We start from the raw sequence: 12,440 nt of genomic DNA, 5'->3' as shown, positions 1-12,440 counted from the left end.
ACTATCATTATGAGAGAATCCGATGGTTACAGATCCGATCGTGAAAGATCCGATAGTCACAGATCCGATGGTCACCGATCCGATAGTCACTGATCCGATATTCAGAGATCCGATAGTCACAGATCTGATGGTCGAGTTTACTTTACTTTTATTATTATTAACTTTATTATTATATGCATATTAAGAAGGATGTTGAAAAGACAAAAACGTATGTCAAAGTATTGAGACATGGTTTTACGAATTCAGATGAATGTGTAGAATGAACAGGTCCATTTCACTTACCTAAACGGTTTTTTGTGATGTGTCTGAAGAAGATGTCCTTGATATCGAAAGGCCTCACAAAACAATAAAAAGTATTAAATATTGGTTTTATGTTTTCCATGTAATTTAAACGGTTGGTGTCCGTAAACCCTGTAAACCCCACGTGTGCTGCCTGATGCCATAACGTATATGCAATCGCTACGTGAAATCATTAAAATATAATTTTTGCTCCTCCCGTTTCTTATATATCTTAAGTGTTGATACTATTGCTGTCTATTCAGAGACCCTAAAATACCCATGCCCAAGAATTGGTAGTTTTAAATGAGAACCTCTTCCCTAAGCCCATGACTCTTTTCATGGTTGCGCACATCCAATGAGAAGGCATTTGCACTCTTAACAAAGGTCCCTATGTCTGCGATGAAATACGCCTTATAGAGTGAGATAGTTTTAGAGTATGCAGTATGAATTTCTTCAAATAAAAACAACAAAAATACTTAGCCATATCTCAGTTTACAAGCAATGGTCTATAATAGCACTAATTTAAGAAAAGGAGACTGGATCATATTATTGGTACACAATATGGTGCAAGATTGCAATTGTATTAGTTATGCCTGATAAAATTCTGCTTGTGGTTTGAAAATGTTTTCTTCAGTTTACGCTAGCGTATAGATTATCCATTTGGAAGGCTTTCATGAGAGTGATTATTTGGATTAATTAAAATAAAAGAGGATAAAATGTAAAGAATTTCAAATTATTCATACTAATAGCTAATTGCAATTTGTATAGTCTGTTGGATTTTGAGGCATTCCGAAAATACACCGATTTTTTTGAATGTATTAACTGTGCACGTGTAGTAACAATTATCAAACTTTTAAATAAACATTTCTGTAATCTACTGACCAATTTAATTAAACTAATTATATGATTTAAAACAACGATAAAATTAAACAAAACAAATGAAAACATATGTATGCAACACTATAACTTTGCAAGTGAAGAAAATTTACAGATAAGCATTACTCAAAATGTTTAAATGTGGAAGATTTAAAAAAAGTTTGTTAGTTTTCTGGTATATTAGATATATACTCCAGGAGAGCTCAAATTTGGAGGTTTATACCTGCGCGTACAAATATAGTATTATACATTTAAGCAACTCACACATGATGAAAAGGTAACCAGGGATGATAATTCTTGGAGATGTTGCAGCTCCCTTTGAATTAAATCTCTGTATGAGGGAAACACTTCCCCTGCCTTCTTTAACGGATGAATGCTAGAATAGAGGGTTCCTCATGTTTTTCTAAAGTATCTTGACAGACAATACTCTGTACTTCATTCTCATGTCACCTATAACGTGGAAATTCATAAGAGCGACCTTCTAACCAAACCTCGCCCTTCTTGAATATGCTGCCGCACCAGAAGTAATGGAGAATATCTGTTAAGTATAAAAGTACTAAAGGGTTCCTCATATCTAGTCTTAACAAAATCATACAGTGCATTAGAAACATGTATAGGTGTCTCACATTTATGAAAGCACTTTTTCATTATTTCAGTACTGAAGTTCGATTAGTAGTTTAAGAATATCAATTTAATAAACATTTTACGAAATATTTATGAAACATGTAAGGTTACTAACCACAAAGAGTTGCCTGAATTTATTCCAACAACTTTTCACACACTACTTTTATATATTAAAGATTATTTCAACGTAATAAATATATAAACATGACAAGGCACGTTTTGATGTTTAACCGTCACACTAATTTTTTATGTCGAAATTAGTGTTGGAATTTTTAGTTTAAGTTCCTTGTAGGTGGAACTCAACAATATCCCTAAACATAAAAGTATTGCTTTCAACCGTCCATTAACAGAGTCCATTAGAGCCGCTTGTTCAAATCTGAAAGTCCATTGAGTGATAAAAACAACCTTTTATACTACAAAATACATTTTTATTAAATCCAATTCACTTGGTGGCATCGATTTACTTTTTAATTTATAATTATGATTATCATATATTGCAAGGTACTTATGGTTATCTTGTTAAGGGAAGCTAGTATATCTGCTAGGAACTATTTATAAAGAACAAAATGAATATATTTACGCTCGATAAATGATAACATGAATATTCAATAGTTATGCTCCAACAGAGTAACATATAATATATTTTTTGTGAAAACGAGCACTAATTTTTAGAGCATCTCTTGAAGATGGAATTATGTTTTAAAATAACATCGACTCATGTTGCTTCAGATGCTGCTGGTCTACCTAACTGTTGCAGCCTCCCAATTGTCTAAGGTTCTAACTGCTCTAGGTGTTCTAATTCGCACGTCTTTGCATCACATGATAAAGATAAATATGGTTATTTCAGGTCTAAATTCCACATTTCATGGAATATAAGAGTTTACAGTCTGATAATGACAAACCAAAAACATATTGAATGTCATGCCATGTGGAAATTCTATCCGTAAGATTTTATGACACTATCTGATGTATATTCAGCAGAAATAATGGGGACAGACATTTACTAACATTCACTGTAATAAATCATTGCCCAGAGATTTTAGCTACTATCGATACATATTTATATCTCATTATTTACCACAATCTGATAGTCTATGAGAAATTTTCTTTGCACGTGTGAGGCAGTTATAAAATTATTCCATTATATTTAAACTAACAAAAAATTGTTTTATAATTTTGATTACCTATTTATAGATTTTGTATTAAAAGGAGACGTTTCATTTTTACAATGAAGTTTTATTAAATGCCTGAAAATTTCAAACTGTTTACGTAATTAATAACAAATATTTCATATAAAAGTCTTACTTGCTCGATAGTTTTCATAATCAACAATACTCAAACAATTGGAACTATCTAGCTGATGTAAGCACACAAAAATAAATATTTGACATCACAGCCACCAACTGCCATATATCTTAGTTACTTTATAGCGAGTATATGCAGCAATATGATGCATTTTGCAATCTACCTCTGCCCAACCATTTGAGAACTGAGGCGTTATTAAAAAAAATCCAGGATATTTTGAGCATATGAGTTTTGACTCCTAAGATTAAGGATCCTCAACCTTTTTCGTCTTTAACGGTCTCATTTATTCAGTACCGCATTTGTATCATAAAATTTGATAAAATTAATTTGGTTCTGTTTATGTTGTTTTTATTCACTGGATTCAAGATAACAAGAACCATTCAAAGATGTTAGAAAGATTATTTCCTCCCCTACCATATTGTACAGTCTAAAAAGTTGGGACATTTAGGATTTTTACCAAAATGTTTTATTCATTAAAATGTTCCTAATCAAGTTTTTACTATATATCTGCATATGATGATGCCACTGAATATAGCCTACATGTGAGGAAATTATTTTAATGTATATTTTGCGGTACATTGCCACGTAACCTAAAATGTGTGCTGAGTTGTTTAAGCATGTCAGAAATCTTATCCATCTAGTTATCGTAATAATTCTTCAGTGCTAAAAAGTATAATTTGTCGGGATCTTAAATTACAGTCACATCTTTACTATAATATATTTCAGTACTTTTTGACGGAGGAGTAATTTAATAATTTCAATATTTTATCTTAATTGATTATACATACTGGTTCGGTTTGGTTATAACACGATCAAAGATAGAATCCACCCATGAACCTGATGATGTCCAACAACATTTATTTAAGTTCTACATTTTCTAGCACATTTTGTACTATGTTTTGAATTTACACAAAAATATAACCATTACAGACAGATTAAATTTATATTAGATAAACTCTTTATCACTACTACTGGCAGTAAACACTTGAACTCCTGACAAAGAAGGTTCCACAAAGGATCACATTAAGCAAAAGGAAAACTTTAATTGCAATGTCTTCCTTCTCAACGTAAAAGCAAAGGAAAGGGACGCAATTAATTTAATAAAAAATATACAATCATATGTAATTTTGATATTTGGATTTTCTTTAATTCACACTCATATAATAAGAATATCATTTAATAAATTGTCGTCATAAGACGTGATAAAATCGTTATAAGTATATGGCTCAACAATTAGGTTTTCATACAATTAAAAACAAAATGTATTTGGAAAGTAGATACTAATAACATAAACACATAGGAGTAGATTTTTGGCCTTTCTTGACATTTTATTTTATTGCCCATCTATGGCAAAAGAAATTAACTGATTTAAACAACTTACATTTGCATTGTCCTATTAAAAAAGTTTTTCATGAAAATTCTTTTATGAATTCTTTAATGAAGGTTACTTACAGATTTGTTGAAAAGACCAATCATTTATCCAATTATTATTGCAAAGGCATAACTTTTACCTTTGATTATATTTGTTGTGTAACTAAAACTATGAAAACTTTGACGCAACAAGTGAATGTTAAACACCTCCTTCGTGAATATGTAAGGCAGCACACCAAGCGTTTTTTTTGGGTTGTTTGATTAATCATAACAAACATTTATATTTGTTTCTACATCTTATAAAACTAGAAGAAGATTTTATGCCTTTCAAAAGCAGTTGTTGTTAATAAGTCATTTATCCTAGAACATGCATTACTATACAAAATGAATAACTTTCACCTTTGTTGTATAACTAAACCCCTTTGACGTAACAGTGCGTGTTAAGTTAAAACCGCCTTGGTGAATATTTAAGCTATCACACCAAGCGTTTGTTTGGGTTGTTTTAACAAACATAACAACAGTTTAAGATTTTTTCTGAATGTACTAAAAAAAGAACAAGATTTTAGGCCATTCCATAATATTTGTTGTTATTAAATACAGTATTTAAGATATATTCAAATTGTCGTACAGAAAATGGCTGAAAATAATTATAGTACATTACAACATAGTACGTATATTAAAACTTATTTAAGGAACATACAAGTTTCAATGTATAAATATTTTGTTAATATTGTATCAATATGATACATGTAATCTCCTCAAATTACGTTATAATTATAATAAATTAAAGTCCTTACGTCACAAATCCTTACGAAACGTGACATTCTTCAAAGCCAAAACTCATGTTAAACTATAAAACTGCATTACTGGATTAATATTTCAAAATATGCCTACTTTAAATAGAAGCATAGATTATACGTACTTCAGCTCAATAATACTGCTTCCCACTAATCCTTGGAGAGATAAATCTACAGGAAAACGAACTTTGAAGTTAAAAAAGAAATAACAAAAAAATGCTTTCATTACATTAGTATTTCGAGCATAGCAATCAAAATAAGATTTCTTTGTGATGAAATAACACTTTGTGATTGTAATAATATTCATCAAGTTGAAAATTACCATATAAATTGGACAATCTTGGATCAACAGTAGTGCCTGCGCTAAGACACAAAGTTATATTTGTATGTATGAGATCAACCGCGAACCGGGATTAGCCGAGGCTTAACCAACCTAGTTCACACATTTCTAACAAATATACAGGTGTGAAAATCATCAAAATGACGATTGTAATCATTTCACAGCAAAATTATTATGAAATATGTAAGCTAAATTTTAAATAGTAATATAAAACTTAGATCTTTAATGAACGCCTCTTTGTTTGGTATTTAGGTTGCTGGCATAACAAGTATTATAGTAAAATCTTTTTGCGAAATTATATATATATATATATATATTTTTGTTTTTAATAATGCTTAAATTGCTATATCTTATTTCTGTTTTGTTGACGTAAAACAGTCTTCCTTACCAAGTTGAGTAATATTATTTGCTAAGTTACTTCAAATCTAGGCGTTCAAAACTTACATTACTGATAAAATACCATGAACGCTTTTTTAGAGATAGTTGGATGATCCTGAAACATCTGAGAATTAAAACGTTTTGTTCTGTAGATCTGCCGATTCTCAGCTCACTATATGAGTTACAATTAAAGGAATTCCTTAAAAAGCAACATCTTACATTCTACTTAGGTTAAACCAAGGTAGGAGTACGCAACAAAACTTGTAACTGACTTCACTGAGTCTGTATGAAAAAGTAAAATGATATAATTAAATAGAATAAACCAAAGTAATACACTGTTGTAGAATACACTGTTGTCTAGATTACCATATGGCAATAAACACTAAATCCTCCTTTCTCCTTTTAATTCTGTAGGATTAAATATTTCAGATTTTTTCGGATATGATTTTATCTCTAATGATATCAATGTCACTTACTGGTAATATAGAACAGCTCTAAAGTAAACTCTAATGAAAATGTAAAATGTATGCGGAGATGTGGCAGATTTGAAAATCAAACGTAATGTAGGCGGATGTACAAAACAATAAATCTTGGTAAAACAACGCTTCTGTATAACATAAACGTAATTCTGAAATGTGGTTTAAAAGCCTCCCGATGTTTTACACCGAGTGACTTTTCATTTTTCAATTACAAAGTCTGCGTAAATTTCACAATTTGTAGTTCTTTGCGTTTGGTGTTTAACAATTTCAACACAGAGGCCATTATTTAATTTTTCTCTACGTTACAAAACGTTTTTATTACAAGGCTATACACTATAAGTTCTCTGATTGTTATCTGACTGTTTCATAAAACCCTTCCCACCAGTTGTGATGAACGAAATCTGTTCGTCTGGACGCAGGGTTACTTTCGAAAGAATTCTTTAGGAAGGAAACAAAATTTTTTTCGGACATTTTTCGGACGTGTTCAATGTATGTTTACCCGAAGAAGAGATTAGATTGCAGATCTCGAAACGTAGTGTTACTGATTTCTTGTATCACCGAACGATGGCAAATGTCCGGAAAAAATCCTTTTTCCTTCACGATCCTTCCATGGTCAAACAAAAAATTTACGAGGCAAGATATTTAGTGTAAGACTTTAACTTAATCTTTAAATTGTAAACATCGATCCATTGGGAGTTCAGATTTACTGTATGTCAACAAAATTACCCTGGTAAAATTAGCTTATCGGTATATACGTTGGAAACGATATGAACATATATACAAAACAAATTAGTAGCTAAACAAAGTATATTGTGAAGTTTAATGATTTGTTTACACACATAAGGTGTTTTCCAGTAACATATCAACATAAAGTGCGATAATTTTAGTTTATTGATTTGGTAGAATTCATACAAAGCTTTATAATTCTTGCTTGATCTATATTACCATCTCCATAGCAAGCTAAGCGTTAAGGGCTTGTTTTTACTATATTTTTATTGGAAATATTGATGAAAAATTGGATGTTCGGAACATAGCTTACACATATGGTAGTGAATACATTCCTATTAACTCATTTTCTTATTTGTAACGAAATCGGAATTCTGAAAAGTAGACTCCCGCTTATCCGAGTCCCGATTAACCGAGGCTCCGGATTAACCGAGATCAAATCAAATCAAATTCTTTATTGTTCATTGACATGAGACATGCATGGAAACATGGTCAGATATTATAGAACCTTAATACTAAACAGAAGAATACAACATCTCACATTTAAATAACAGTTAAAAACAGTTTAAAGTATAAAATAGTACAATTTAAACTACAAACAATCTTATCTATATCGTCCACTAGGCTGGAGCACCGCTCCCCAGTTCGTTAATGGAGTAGAATGCTTGTCTTATTAGGTATTTTTTAAAGTTGTTTTTAAAAGACGTCTCAGTCTCGCACGCTGTGATACTAGAAGGCAAAGCATTAAAGATTTTTAGGGCCCATATATGACATTGATTTTTTTAAATGTGTTATTATGGTGTTGCGAAATGATTAGAGCATTTCTGTTTCTTGTAGAACACACGTGGTTAAATGATGGGAAGGATTGAAGGTTCTTAAATGTAAATGTGGCAACCGAATATATATATAAAGTGATGGCAATATCATTAGGCTTTCCTTAGGGAAAACCTCCCGATAGCTCTCACGATGACCCAGACCACACATGAGTCGAACAGCCTTCTTCTGCAGTTTAAAAACCCTACTGATCAACCTACCTGAAGCCGTCCCCCAGAAAATCAATCCATATGTTAAAATGGGCACAAATTAACTAAAATACACCAGCCTAACGGTATCTCTAGACAGAAAAATTGTTAGGTACCTTAAAGAGTAAATGCTGGCACCAAGTCTTTGACAGACATGACTGATGTGATTTGACCAGTCAAATCTGGAATCAATGTGGAGTCCCAGGAAGCAGACCGTTGAAGAATGCTCGATAGGTATATTGTCAAAGAGAGTAACTAACGCACTCTCATTCTTGTGGGGTCTAAAGTGGACTATTGAGGTTTTTTCAGGATTGAGAAATAATTAGTTAGCAGAAAACCAAGAACTAAGACTCTTGAGTGAAAAAGCCAGCTCGGTGGAAAGAGATTGAGCTGTGTCAGCTTGAATAAGTACACTGGTGTCATCCGCATATTGCACTAAGTGGCCCCTCACAGATGAGTTAAGGTCATTCACGTATATATTAAATAAAAGAGGGCCAAGAATTGAGCCTTGCGGCACACCAACCTTGACCGGTAAGAGATCAGACCTACCCCTACCCCTTTGTTGGTGATCTCAACAAACTGAGAGCGACCAGAAAGATAGGAACGAAACCACTCTAGAGGGATGCCTCTAACACCGTACATTTCCATCTTGTCCAGGAGACGTTGGTGGTTGACGGTGTCAAAGGCACGGGAAAGATCACAAAAAATGCCCGCAGTCTCACTGCCAGAGTCAACAGAAGAGAAGGCGGTATTAAGGAAATCATTTATCGCGTGAGTGGTTGATTTATCTTTAAGAAACCCGAATTGTGAAGGAGATAGTAAGGAATTTTCGTTAAGAAAATTAATCAGTCTATTGTGAATTAATCGTTCAAATATTTTGCTCAACGTGGGAAGTATTGAGATGGGGCGATATTGGTTAACTGAGGTTCTATCTCCCTTCTTAAAGACAGGAATGACCTTGGCGGATTTTAACGCTGAAGGAAAGAGTCCTTGGTCAATAGAATAATTAAACAGGACAGTTAAGGGACACGAGAGTGAGACCTTTGAGGATAAAGTTTTTTTATAGACCAAGCAATTGCAGGACTATTGTATTGTATTGTATTGCATTATCTATTATTATAGATAATGCGTGTGTGAATAGCGGCTATATCAATTTGTGATGCGTGTACTCTGGCTGTTGCAAGGTCGAGTAGGAAATTCTTGAATACGCGTCTGAGCGCATCCTATAGGGACGAACTTGCACTGAGTGACACTGCAACGTTGCAATATTTCTAGAACGCCACAGACGTTTCTACTGCTAGTCCGTCGCACGAGTTATGTGGACGTGTTTGTTTCGTTTGTTATTTTTGAGTTTTGCTATCTCCCACCGATGGAGTAACCGAGATTTATATTGATAAAGTATCTATTGTGGGAAGGGCTGATTTAATAGAATGTTAATTCAGCTCCAATCTACCCTCTGATTAGTGTAGCGTAAAAAATGTTAAGATGAAGAGGTGTTCTCATTGTATCACCGGACGCATAATTGTTTTCAGACGTTGCGGAAGGTGAAGTGGAGTTAAACTAAACATTCGCATAATGTACTTGCAAAATTATCCCACCATTGTATAAAAATAAAAAAAAGAAGCCTTAAGAGCAATCAAGAAGGAAATAATGAGGAACTTCACTTAAGAACACAGAATTTGTTTCCAAAGGTTGGACATTTTTGATAAAAGAATCACCGTATTGATAGCATAAAACCTGTTTGAATAGATTAATAAAGGATTGGTTGAGCTTACAATTAAGTGCTTCAATCTGGTATTTTTAAAGCACAATCTTCGTACATTTGATACACTATTTTATCAGTTGAGTGGCAAGGGCCTGCCTAGCTTAGACATGTTATCTAAGTAGTCGTAGCGTTTAAACCTTTTACATCCAAAAAGCTAAAACTGTGCTCTTAGACAGATTTTCGGTTGCTATTTTATTTTGAGGCATGTATCGGTTCAAAACCGAACTCTTAGCAGAAAATTACGTGCATTGAATAAATATTAGTATTTAATATCAAGAAAATTACTATTTACTAATATTTTACTGAATTATATAAATATATAAAAAACTAGCTGTTTCTTGCAGCTTCGCTCGCTTTTCGTAACCCTTGTTGCCACGATCAAGAAAATCTATCAAAAGTATATGTTTATAGCCATTGTATACGCACATGTACTTTATTATAAAGTGATCTAACACTCAAGTTTTAAGTTCAAACTAATGTTTATTTAAGGAAACATATACATAATAACTTACGGCCTTCAAATAGTGTTTGTAAATTTAATATACATAACTGTATCGTAATTCCATTTTATAATGTGCAGGCGCTTTGAAAACTTTTATTTTTCGCAGCGCTGCCTGGTAGCGAGTTACATCTATGGGCATAGCATAACAACCTTCTCCGTAAAAAAATACATATACGTACACATTTTCATAATGATCGGTCAAATAGTGTCTAAGTCTATATAGGACATACAGACAAACATTCATATGTATATATATATATATATATATATATATATATATATGTGTGTATTTATTTATAGAATTATTTACATACAAAATATCAGGTAACCAAGAGAGTTGACTGCCTTGACAGTGTAAGGAGGAGCTACGCGAAAAAGGAAAAGTTAAAGCGGATTAGGCTAAAGTGACTTAGGAGACAACTTTATGTTAAACCCCGAACTCGGGAAAGCTGTCGCAGAATAAAGTGTCTGTAGTTGTTAGGCTGTACAATATCTAACATAGTATGTATAGTTATTTACGTTCGAAAAGGATTTTTATTGAATTATTCTAAAATCAGCTCTGATTTCATATTTTACATTAATACTGAATCATGGATACTAGTTATGAAACAAAATAATTTAAATACTTAAAGGATAAATTATATATATCCTAGGGACATTTGTAAATATTGTGTGGAAGTTTAGTTATATCTGTTTATATTTAATGCACTACTTAGTTGGTTTTTGTTTTCGCATAAACTACCAATTTCTATGCATTTTTCTATCGAAAGTAGCATACATGTAAGAACGTGATTACATCGGATCTTTATAAAAGTGGGTATGTGGTTGTTTGGATTTGAACAAAAATAGCATAAAGTTCAATTTTTTTGTATAAAAATGAGAGACCGATCCCCTTTTAAGCCTTATTCTGCCCGTCCTCATGGGCCACTGGCCTGTGCGAGGATCTTATCAAACAGAATAAGGGGTGAGTCGATACAGTACAAGGTCGATGGTACTGATAAAAAGTGCAAGGGTCACAGACAGGATTTGAACCTGCGCTATCTCTAACTCAGACCCAAAGTCCAACGACTTAGACAGCTCGGCCATCGGCACTCTCTATTAAATGTATACTAACCGGAGATAAACAGAGGAAATCTTAAAATCAAGGAGACAAAACACCAGGATAAATAACTTATATCACTAAATTTTAGTAAAAATCATTGTAAAATAAATGTAAGTTTTAGGCCAAAACCATCTCCTTACAACATATTCCGGAAGTCAAATAAATTAATGCCTTTTAAAATGTTTGATTAACGTGTACATTCAATAAAATCGAATAACTAAAGTTCTTTAGCTATTTTGAAACTCTATCGATAGATTGTATTTAACCTTTTGTAGATGAAATTTAATATAATAACAGAATTTCGGACTTTTGCTATCGTTATAGGTTACGAAAGTATAACAGAACGTTTCTATAAGATTAGAATCTATCCTTTTTGTGAGGTGGGAGGATATTAATACATACAGAAATAAAGAACAGAAAGAAGAAAAGTATATATTAATACTTCCCCCACCTGACAACGAAGATAGATTCCAACCATCGAAACGTTGTGTTATACCTTATATAACCTGTAACGATGGCAAATATCCGAAACCCTGTTATCCTTTCAAATCTTCCATCTTCAATAACAAACTTTAAACAAAGAAGGTGAAATTTCTTATAAAATACTAAGTTATACTATTCTATTTATCTAAGTAATCATAGTTTACCTCAATAACATATAGATATACCATATTAAGATAAAGATCGCTAGATAGTGAGGATTTCTCAGTAATTCATATAAATTACTTTAGGGATAATACAACATAACGCTCTATCCATGGGAGGTATCCAGTGACATTCTTGTTGGAGGTTCAGATCTTTTACTTGGTGCAATGGTATGGGAAAAGGTGGGTGGAGTGAGGTTTCTCGCAAGAGATATTATTAGCCTCAGAAA

The sequence above is a fragment of the Homalodisca vitripennis genome, chromosome 1, assembly GCF_021130785.1.
Source record: "Homalodisca vitripennis isolate AUS2020 chromosome 1, UT_GWSS_2.1, whole genome shotgun sequence".
NCBI lineage: Eukaryota > Metazoa > Arthropoda > Insecta > Hemiptera > Cicadellidae > Homalodisca > Homalodisca vitripennis.
This window is presented reverse-complemented; position numbering follows the sequence as displayed.